The sequence below is a fragment of the Mauremys mutica genome, chromosome 2 (genome assembly GCF_020497125.1).
Source record: "Mauremys mutica isolate MM-2020 ecotype Southern chromosome 2, ASM2049712v1, whole genome shotgun sequence".
Classification (NCBI taxonomy): Eukaryota; Metazoa; Chordata; order Testudines; family Geoemydidae; genus Mauremys; species Mauremys mutica.
In genome coordinates this window covers 266549492-266561593 of record NC_059073.1, presented here as the reverse complement: position 1 = coordinate 266561593, position 12102 = coordinate 266549492, and positions in this window count along the sequence as shown.

Genomic DNA, 12102 nt, shown 5'->3' with positions numbered 1-12102 from the left:
GAGAGGCTCAGTCAGAGCAGGGATCCGTGTGCCTGGCCTGAGGGGAGTCGGGCACCAGCCTCCAGCACAGGAAGGCTCAGGCTGGTAAATCTCCGACTGGGGGGACACAGCCGCTTTGCCCTCCCCCAGCCAACCACTCCGTGCCTGGTGCTGCGCATGGGCAGTTTCACTGTGGCCTGCGGTACTGGATCCCTGCTGTGCAGCACTCAATGCCTCCTTCCAAGTTCCTCTTGGCTGCGGCACCTGCCCTTCATTCTTTGGAGCCAGAAGTAGCAGCCAAGCTGGGGGTAGAAACCAGAGGTGGTGGTTCGGCTGGAGGGTGAGTGCCTCGGTAGGGGCTGCTGGGCCCAAGCCACCTAGGAGCCAGACCTGGGGAGCCTGCCTTGCACCACAGCGCCTATCTCTCCCCATTCATTGTACAGGGAGCTTAGTCACCAAACTCAGGCTTTATGGATTGCAGTGTTGTGCCTGTGATTTTCTAAGCACTTAAAAGTTAGGCATTGTGGTGCTCAGTGTCGCTATGCCTCAGTCCCTTTTGTGGATCTGGGCCTACATAACTCTAACATAAACAGCACCAGAAACTGGTGTTTACTACAACCAGCAATGCCATGCCCTGCTGGCCAGACCCCAACTTCCAAAAACGAATGATGATCTTTGGTCTACGTAGCCAAACCCTGCATCCTTACACAAGGATCCTTGTTCCACACATCTAGCATCTAGTTAATCGGCATAGAGAAGACTTCAATATAATTAGCCCTGCACAAACACTCTCTCACAACTATAACCAAGGAGGGAGGCAGCGCACGGAGCAAACAAACTTGTATGACATGTCTATCACCAGGGCTGTTTATACTGTGTTCTTGAAAAATGTGCAGAGTGTAGTGACACTGCAGCACAGTATTCACTGTGTGTAATTAGAAAAAGACTTTAGCAAAAATATGGCTCTATTTTATAAGCCCCAGAGACAAGTCATTTCTGGCAAGGTGGATTCTACTCTCCTCCCTCCATTCTGGTAGTGTACTGTTAACCACAGGCTCTAGAGAGCTCTCACCAGCACATCTATTTTCATAGTTTATCCCAGGCCTGCACAACATGCGGCCCTGGGGCCACATGCGGCCCGCGTGGGCTGAGTAGGTGGGCTCACTGTGCAGCCCGTGGGGGGGTGCGTAGGCAAGTGGTGGTTGAGGGAGGGGGGCTGCTGAATAGGCGGGTGAGCAGTGGCAGGGGGTGAGGAGGCGAGCCAGGGGGGTGAGGGGTTGAGGAGGCAAGTGGGCGGGCAGTGGCAGGGGGGGCAGGTGAGCCGGCGGCAGGGGAGGGAGGGCTGAGGAGGTGAACCGTGGGGGGAGTCTGAGAAGGCGAGCAAGGAGTCAGTGGCTGACCTGTTCTACTGATCTGGTCTGGCTCCCATCCACTCTCCAAGGGTTGCAACTGTCTGGAGGTGCCTGCCTTCCACAACTTCCTCAGTCACACCTTATTCATTCAACAGGGCAATTGATTACAAAGTTGGGGGAAGATCTTATTCTACTTCTAGCAAAAAGACATTTTTCTTTTACCTTAATTATACTACCTTAGGGGCCTACTATAACATCCCTTTACATTGTCTCCCTGTTCCGAAAGGTTCTTGGTAGTGGTGACATATTGGCGTGATGCATGATGTGAAGTTTCAAAGGATTATGAAATGAAATGAAATGAAATGAAATGGTGGGGGGGATGGATAGCTCAGCAGTTTGAGCAGTGGCCTACTAAATGTAGGGTGGTGAGTTCAATCCCTGAGGGGAGCCATTTAGGGAACTGGGGTGTAAAAAAAAACCACAACTGTCTGGGGATTTGTCCTGCTTTGAGCAGGGGGTTGGACTAGATGATCACCTGAGGTCCCTTCTAACCCTGATATTCTATATTACCAAGGTTCAATACCACTGTTTCAGTGGGGCAACACTGGGGAAGGAGGGTTTGTTTCCATGGGGCAGGGAGCACTGGGGAGGGTTGTGTTTCAGGGGGGCTTGGCAGTGCTGGGAGGGGGTCAGCAGGGCCAGGGGGGGTTCAGCCCTCAGTTGTTTTCTTTGGAGTAATATGGCCCTCACCACTTTACAAGTTATGCAGGCCTGGTTTATCCTTTCACTTGGAGTGAAGAGAATTACACCTTTGGTAGGGTCATTTTGTTAACATCTGCCATAGGATGAATGTTTCTCAATCATGAGATAAAAGAAAATTATGACACTTCCCTATTGCTGAAATCACAGGTTAAAATTCTCAGGTCCAAAAGAATCTGCTCTCCTGCTGTGCCCCATAACTTCTCTGTGGCATTTATTAATGGCGACCCCATCAACACAAATCCTAACTCTCATCCCTTGTGTAACATTCTTACAGGTGTATCAAAGGAGATCTCATTTTATCTTCAGCGGGGTAGCCGTGTTAGTCTGGATCTGTAAAAGCAGCAAAGAGTCCTGTGGCACCTTATGGACTAACAGACGTTTTGGAGCATGAGCTTTCGCCCAAAAGCTCATGCTCCAAAACGTCTGTTAGTCTATAAGGTGCCACAGGACTCTTTGCTGCATTTTATCTTGGCATATGTGATTTTTTTTTCTGGAATTTGCATATCCACACCTCCAGAGTCACTTGATTGACTAATATATTGCTTCCCCTAGATGAGTCCCATCCACTAACATTAAAGACCTCAAGAGTTGGTCTGAGGAAGCAACAATGCAAAATCCTTATTAGCACTTCAGCTGTGTATACCTGAAAACATTTTTTGCATAAAAATTCAAACTCAATTGTCTGCTGTTTCCTTTTGGATTATTTTTATGCTTCTAAAATTTACTTTTTCATGAGATCGATAAAATGCCTCGTTTTGTACTGAAGCCTGAATACATTCAGGTGTTTTACATTTCTTTTTGAATTTCAAAGCAATTTTTCATTTGAAATAGGACCCTTTTCCATTGGCAAAAGGGGTCATTTTTGAGAGAAAAATTCATGAACCATAGCATATTTTGAGAAAATTGATCTGTTTTTTAAGTTTGGAAGGAAATAAATGAAAAGAAAACAAGACGTTTTGCTTCTTCTTGTAACTATTATACTCACTTCTGCTCAGCAGGTTGTGCTACCTGAGTAACAGGAAGGAAGAGCAGCTCATTTGTTTTGGATTGGTGGAGCACCAGGCAGGAAGATGGGTGTGGAACAATTCTGAGAGTGAGCTAAACTGCTACAGAATAGCAGAGAACAAAGGCAAAGAAAGGAGATTCTGAAAGCTTTGAAAATGGTTTTACAATTCTCTTATTGTTGCTATTGCCTTATCTATGCTAGTCCCACACTTTGCTAGGAGTATCCCCTTTTAAACAAAGGAGGTACCTGCTTTGTAGATGCTTAGACGTCACTGTCTGTTATGTAATAGGTGTATCAAATTAAATTCACAGAATAAAATATAGAAATACAGTAAATAAGATAGGGAATAAAATTCCTGGCTAGCAATGCCAAAGAAGAAATTAAGTACTGTACTACCAAAGACAATATAGATAGATCCAGCATATGGACCTGTGCAGGCAGACCCCTCTGTCTATTGCCCACATGGATCAATTTACAGGATCTGGCATATAGTAGGCATGGTATTAACTATTCTCATATCTTAGTGGTGGTCTGCTTATCCTGCTTTCCTTCTTCCCCTCTCCTATGCTGGTGCTGTGCTATGAATTACAAAGGCTATTGGTAACCCCTTCAATATAAATACATTTTATGGTGAATATTAGACTGCTTTCACTGATTTTTGTTTGAGGACTGGGAGTCAGGAAGGAGCTCAGGTATCCAGGAATCTTTTCTGTCTATTATTTTCACTATTTATTATTTGTTTCCAGTAGCTCTTACGATGCTGTGCAAAAACCTAGGAATACAGCAGAGTCCCTGTTCTGAAGAGTTTTGGGAGAACCGAGGGTACAACACACAAGTGAAGTTATCGAAGGGATGACAGAGTCTTCATAATACATTAATAGTACAAAGTGTATATAAACTATGTGGATTGCCACGTACACACAGGGGCGAAAGAAAATGCAGGCCTGTTATTTACCAGGCTGCACGTGGCAATAGACTATATTGGTAAGGGATACAAGGAGAGTATGGGTCACGATGCAAACTGCAGACACACACACACAACTAAAATTAATCAATTTAAAGCTTTATTGGGGATAATTACAAGGGGTAAGGGAGCAGCGTATGATTAGCTAATAGAGTTAATGAAACTTAAAACACACAATGACTAAAATATCTACTAACAATATTTATAAACAAAGATGCAGCATTTAGTAATAACCGATACTTACAAATACAAACCAACGCATAACGACCGGCAAACGTAGAAACTCTGTTTGAAACACGTGAGCTGAGAGAGAGGCTTCGAGGTGATCAGGCTCGGTTACGGGTGTACACAGGATACACAGGATTCGTTTTTCTTTCTCCTCTCCCTGCCTGCACATGGCAGGCAGGCCAATAAAGTACCAACTATGACATCATAGAAGTGTCATAGGGGACGGGGCCCAAAACCTGTTTGTGTTCGTTTCTGATTGGCACAAGCAAAGTTTACACCAAGTAGGGGAGCAGGTGCCTTAAAGTCTGGCTTCGCCTCCAAAAGGTGAGGAAATGCATATTGTTTTAGAATGCATTCAACACTGAATGACAAAAGAAGAGGCCAGGGCAATACCGGTACGGGCAAGTTTTACAGGATGCGGACAGGAACTCATCTCAACAAACTGTTCCCAGTTGTCCCTCTACTCAGGGGCGGCTCTAGACATTTCGCCGCCCCAAGCACGGCGGCATGCCGCAGGGGGCACTCTGCCGGTCGCCGGTCCTGTGGCTCCGGTGGAGCTCCTGCAGGCACACCTGCGGGAGGTCCACCGGAGTCGCGGGACCAGCGGACCCTCCGCAGGCATGCCGCCGAAGGCAACCTGCCTGCCGCCATCCCGGCGACCGGCAGAGCGCCCCCCGTGGCATGCTACCCCAAGCACGCGCTTGGCGTGCTGGGCCTGGAGCTGCCCCTGCCTCTACTTTGCCATTACTAGTTGGCTAATTTCTTGTAGGCATCAGAATAGTAGTGTTTTTTTAGGAAGAACTGGTAGTAGCTTAGAGATCAGCTCAAGAGGGCATTTCATGTGTAAAAAGTGATGTGGTAGAAACAGGGGCGGCTCTAGACATTTTGCCGCCCCAAGCACGGTGGCATGCCGCAGGGGGCGCTATGCCGGCCGCCGGGAGGGCAGCAGGTGGCTCTGGTGGACCTCCCGCAGGCGTGCCTGCGGAGGGTCCGCTGGTCCCGCGGTCCGCTGGACCTGCGGCTTTGGTGGACCTTCCGCAGGCACGCCTGCAGGAGGTCCACCGGAACCACCTGCCGCCCTCCCTGTGGCCGGCATAGCGCCCCCCCGCGTCATGCCGCCCCAAGCACTCGCTTGGTGTGCTGGGGCCTGGAGCCGCCCCTGGGTAGAAAGCATAGAGCCGGCTGTAGGAGACGTAGACAAGTAGTGTACTGAAGCTGGGATCATTGGCAGAGCAAAGAGGATGAAGATGCCATGAAAAGAGGCAAAGACAAATAAGTAAAGAGAGATAGGGTTATGCAGGGCTTTGAACACAAGAGCAAGCAGCTTGAACTTAATACAGTGGAGGTATTCAAAGAAGGGGTGAGATGATAAGAACAATGGGCAAGAAAGATTATTTTAGCAGCTATGTTTTGTATGGATTAGATGAGGCAGTGTAGGAAATGGGAAAGCTAGAGAAGAGGATGTTACAGTAATCAAGGCAGGATATGATGAGAATTTTAGCATAAGGATGGAAAGAAAACGTAGGATCTTAGAAATGTTGCAACTGGTTGACAGCATGAATGAAATCTAGATGTAAATGAAATTTACTCATGATGATAAAAGCTGAGCCTGTGCTACCCATGGAGTGATTAGCAACTACCTTCTACCTTACCTTATTTTCTTTTTGACTCAGTCACTCCCATGTGTGCTAAATCAGCACTTCTAGAAGCAGAAGCTCCTGACTAACCACCAAGAGCCTTTGCTTTCAGAGATGCCAATTCCGTGTTGTAAGGACTGGGCAAACATTCAAGTTAGAAAGGAGATCTTTACTAAACACCCTGAAAAGCTATTGCAATCCCTCTATTGTATCCTGTGTGTGTGGCACGATGAATGAGTGTGGGGGTGGCGTGATTCTGAGGTGATTGAGACCTTTGTTTTTAAAGCTTGTACGCCTGAAGCGATGACACTATGACATGCACACAAATGTGACATGTGCACACAAATAATGTCACACCAACTTTTGCAAGCTTTCCAGCAAATGAGGACTCTTCTACTTCTCTGTATGCAGAGAACACATCAATTTATGGGAAGATCAGAAGTCAATTCTGTTAGACTGTTTTGTATGAGGTCAGCAGGAACAATAGCAGAAGTTACTTTTAATATATGATTGTACTCTGAAAATGAATCTGTAAAAACAGCATAAGGTTCCAATGTGTGTCTACCATTGCCAGAGAAATTATGCTCACTTTACAACTTAAAAAAAAAATCTTTCAGCCTGACAAACTCAGCCTGGGTTCTGAAAGTCAAGCTACGTTCTTTTCCACCTGTATGACTCATGTATTAGAACCAGTAATAAATACTGTAACCTAGTTAATTGTTTTCCTGATAAGTGAGCTAACATACAACTCAGATCCTTCTCCCATAGGTTTGTTGGCTCTCCAGAGCTTAAAATAGTAGAATTTATTAGAAAGTAGTAAACAAATATTTGTCCAGTCATCAGTTCTGATCTGTAAAGTAATGCTTCTGTCCAAACTAAAATCTCAGCCTGTCTCTCTGACATCTCCTTATGGGTATAGGGCTGTCAACTCAGGCTGAACATGGCTAAAACAGAACTCCTAATCTTCCCACCAAGCCCTCCCCTCTACCTCCATCCTCCATCACTGTGACAACACCAATCATCCTGCTCTCCTCAAGCTCTTGTCAAGCTCTCATCATCTCACATCTTGATTGCTTCAACATCCTTTCTCTGGCCTTGACAAGTTCAGTCTTGCCCCACTTATATCCATTCAGAATGCTGCTGCACAGATTATTTCCCCTGCCCACAGCTTTGACCATATCAACTCTTTCTTTGTATCTCTCCACGGAACTCCCCCTTCTTTATGGTACCACATATAAGATGCTTGTGTTTACTTTCAAGCCTTTATGGTCAATCCCCACCCTACCTGTAATCTCTTATTGGCTAATGGAACTGTCAATACTCACCTCTGATTGCCTCACGATGCCAACATCCATTGCCCACTTGTAAAATTTTCAACTAAACACCTTTGTGCTTTCTCCTATATTGCCCCACATGCTTATTGAGAGGTGCTGTCTGTAAACATCTGCAAAGCAACCTCATTATATCCACCTTCAAATCCTTCCTTAAAATTCTCTTTGCTATGATATCTATAAAAAAACTTACCCTTTAGGCAGCTGGTGTGCTGAGACCACTGCCTATCATACTGACCAATACTGTCTCACTGTTTTCTCTCCCACCTGTCTGTATCCATCTGTTATTTCTTGTTTTATAGTTAGATTATAGCTCCTTGGGGTAACGATCATCTTTTTGTATTGTGTTTGTACTACACCTACCACAATGAACTGCTGATCCATAATGAGGGTTCTTAGGCCCGATGGTAATACACATAAATAAATACATAATAATAATAATTAATAATAAATAAATAATTACGTGTATATAACCACTTTTCCAATAATAACCACTCATGAAAAAATAAATTGTATGTGAATTTAGTTCATCTGTCATCTCACAGTGCAAGACATGTATTTCATTTAACTTTTAACCATCTTGCTGTGTTCCTGCTTTTATATTTTCATATAAATATATATGAAAATCTCTTTTTAAACTGTTCAAGTTGACAAGCACTAACAAAATTAGTAGTAATAATAACTGCCCCTTCTCTATATAATATTGTATGTGAAGTTATAAACCCCCCTCCACAAATAAAAATTTGGTTTATATTTGTTTAAACACCCCTCCTCATTCCGTGCACAGCCTGGCCAGGGCTCGCTGAATGAGTAGCTATTCAGTATTTTTTTCTCCTGATTGCTCAATGTGAGCATACTATTCATATCGTGCTCTGAATACAGAAATATTAATTTCCTCCTGTTTTTTGATCGTGCTCATTATTATTGTATCCAAGTGCTTCACAAACATTAACTAGTTTATCTAGTTAATAAAAACAACAAGGAGTCCACTGGCACCTTAAAGACTAACATTTATTTGGACATAAGCTTTCATGGGTAAAAAACCCACTTCTTTAGATGCATGGAGTGAAAGTTTATCTTCATCACTCCCCTGTGAGATGAGGGGATGGTATTATCCCCTTTTACAGATGGGAACTGAGGCACTGAGAGATTAAGATCAAAGTTATCCACTGCTTTTGGGTGCCCAATTTGAGATGCCAAATTTTTTTAGAGTACTTTGCATTACATGGCACTTTATAAATTCAAAGCACAGCTCCCATTGACTTTGGTTGCAGTTGTCAGTTCTCAGCACTTCTGCAAATCAGACCCTAGAGTCTCAAGTCAGGCAGTCAGAAAACAAGTAACAGAGTTAGTGACCACCTGTGAAAAGTTTAGTTTCAGTGACTTGCATAGCTTGCTTAAACTTCTAAAAGGCGTTTGACTTGGATTAAAAAACTAGATAACTATATAAAATTAACATGGCCCACATTAAATTGATTAAAAATTGGTTGAATGATAGGACTTAAAATGTAACTGCAAATGAGAAATTATCATTGAACAGGAGTGTTTCCGATTAGATCCAAGAGGGATCAGTTCTTGGCCTTATGCTATTTAACATTTTCATCAATAATCTGGAAGAAAACAAAACAATCATTGATTTAAGTTTGCAGATGACACAAAAATTGGAGGAGTGGTAAATAATGAAGAGGCTACGGATTGATCTGGATCACCTGGTAAACAGGGAACAAGCAAACAACGTGTTATATTATGGCTAACTGTAAATGTATACCTAAGAACAAAGAATGTAGGCCATATTACACAATGGGGGACTTTATCCTAGGAAGCAGTGACTTTGAAAAATATTTGGTGGTTGTGGTAGATAATCAGCTGAACACAAGCTCCCAGTGTGACACTGTGGCCAAAAGAGCTAATGCAGTCCTGGCATGCATGAACAGGGGACTCTCCAGTAGGAGTAGAGAAGTTATTTTATCTCTATATTTAGCATTGGTGTGACTGCTGCTAGGATACAGTTTCCAGTTCTTGTGTCTACAATTCAAGAAGGATGTTGATAAACTAGAAAGGGTTCAGAGAAGAGCCACAAGAATGATTAAATGATTAGAAAACATGCCTTAGAGCAGGGGTCGGCAACCTTTCAGAAGTGGGGTGCCGAGTCTTCATTTATTCACTCTAATTTAAGGTTTCAGGTGCCAGTCATACATTTTAACATTTTTAGAAGGTCTCTTTCTATAAGTCTATAATATATAACTAAACTATTATTGTATGTAAATTAAATAAGGTTTTTAAAATGTTTAAGAAGCTTCATTTAAAATTAAATTAAAATGCAGAGCCGCCCGGACCGGTGGGCACGACCTGGGCAGTGTGAGTGCCGCTGAAAATCAGCTTGCGTGCCGCCTTCGGCACGCGTGCCATAGGTTGCCTACCCCTGCCTTAGAGTAATAGATAGCTCAATATATTTAGCTTAACAAAGAAAAGAAAGGTTAAGGGGTGACTTGATCACAGGCTATAAGCACAGGCGCCAACTTTTTTCCACGCCGGTGGGTGCTCGCGCCCCGGCCCTGCCCCTGCCCCGACTCCACCCCTGCCCCAAAGTCCCCACCCCAACTCTGCCCCTCCCTGCCTCTATTGGACCTCTCCCCAAATCCCTGTCCCAGCCCCCCCTCCTCCCTCAAGCATGCCGCGTTCCTCCTCCTCCCCCCTCCCTCTCAGGCTTGCCATGTGAAACAGCTGTTTCATGGTGCAAGTGCTGGGAGGGAGGGGGGAGAAGCAGGACCCGGCAGCGCGCTCAGGGGAGGAGCTGGAGGTGGAGCGGAGGCAGAGGTGAGTTGGGGCAAGGGGGGCGGGGAGCTGCCGGTGGGTGCAGAGCACCCACCAATTTTTCCCCGTGGTTGCTCCAGCCACAGAGCACCTATGGAGTCGTCACCTATGTCTATAAGTATCTACATAGGGAACAAATATTTAACAGTAGGCTCTTCAATCTAGCAGGGAACATTATAACATGATCCAATGGCTGGAAATTGAAGCTAGACAAATTTAGATTAGAAATAAGAGTATTTTTAACAGTGAGAGTAATTATCATTGAAACAGGCAGCTTCCTCTTCTATGCTGCTTTGGAGCTAGCAGTAGGGGTCACTGATAGCACAAGAAAGACACACTCCCTACTCTCAGTTCTAGTGCCCAGACCATACCAAGCTGCAACAGCAATTGCAGGGAAAGTCCTGGTCAGCCCTGTAGTCCTAGTATGGCGCATGCTCAGTTGCTCTGTGGGAATAGTGCATACACCATCCAAAGATACATAGGAACTGTGATCACCTGGAATATGCTCACTGACAACAGAATCTTTGGAGATTTTAGCTGCAAAGATCCAACAACTTTCTACTGAACATGAGCAAATTAAGATTTTTCAAAGGCTTATAAAATGGCCAAATTTGGGCAGTTTTACAAGGGCACAGCAAAGGCATTTTCCTGGCACAAGGTTAACTGCCACCCCCCATTCTCCTGACAAATTTCAAAGCTCTGCTCCAAAACTTGGGTAGGTTAGAGCTTCTAAATGACATAGTTGTAAGAATTTTTTTAACAAGGCAAAACAACAGATGTTTCCCTAATCTAGTTCTTGGAAACTGATGAACCGTTTTGGCTAAAAAATAAATACACAAAACAGCCTGAAGCACACACCCAGGGTGGAAAATTTTCAGTCTAAATGGTTAAAGTTTGACAAAGTTAAAAGCAACTGAAAAAAAGATCTTATAATGGGAAATGTCAGGCAACCTTTATGAGAGGGAACAGTGCCGGTATAGTAGTTGAAAACCATGTTCATTTATCTGAATGAGTTTCAGAGTCAGTTTTCTAGCTAGGAAGGTTAATAAAAAAAACTTCTTTAAAAAAGTATTTATTAAAAAAAAAAGCTGAGATAAATATGTTATATGTAAGGACAATATTCTCCAGGAGAGTTTTAACTGGTTAAAAAATGGTATGAAATAATATGAAAATAATTTGGAGCATGTGAATTGGATGAAAAGTCAATCCTGTTTTTAAGTGTCTCTGGTTTAATCAGCAGAAAAAGAGTTGATTTGTGTAATTACTTAGAATGTACAACTAGAATAAGTTGATGTGCATCAGCATTTACATCTTCAAAGATGTTCCATCCTGTTGCTTCATTCAGGGCTCTAGATATAACTGAGACAGGAGGTACATTCCACAGAAATTCACACATTTCATATAATTTATGTCCAGAAGGAATCACTAGATCATATGCTCTGTATTACAGGCTATTAAATTTTACCCAGACACCACTATCTTGAGCCCAACAACTTGGGCAAGTTGCAGAGCTCCTTGAGCTAAGCAGGGGAAACGGCTCCTTTTCAGGCATGTCATGTTAATGAGGGTATTAACTTTGAATGGAAACTAGACAGTGAATTTGAATTAAGAGATTTAACCTGAAGGGTGGAGTGGGTTTGCAATCAAGTGTTATTGGATTGGACCGCAATAATGTTATTCCTAGTTACAGGCCAATGAAAACATTAAACTGATGTTAATGTTGCTTACATGAAAATACAGGGTATGAGGGATGAAAGGAAGATAATTCCTGACATCCGTGACTGTCAGGAGAGCACAAATCAAGAAATGTGTGTGAGATAGAGAGCTACACTTGGGAAGGGCAAAGGATCCAGCAAGGCTTAAAATTGGCTAGGTTGCATGTGGAGGCAACTTGGTTGCTGGTGCAGAGATGTTATAAATGTATTTGAATAAGCTGTCAGAGCCCTAAAATATTTATATTCTAAATTTCCATTGTCAGGCAATAACAGACCTAACATATCTTTGATGCCACTTTAAGACATGTTGTCCA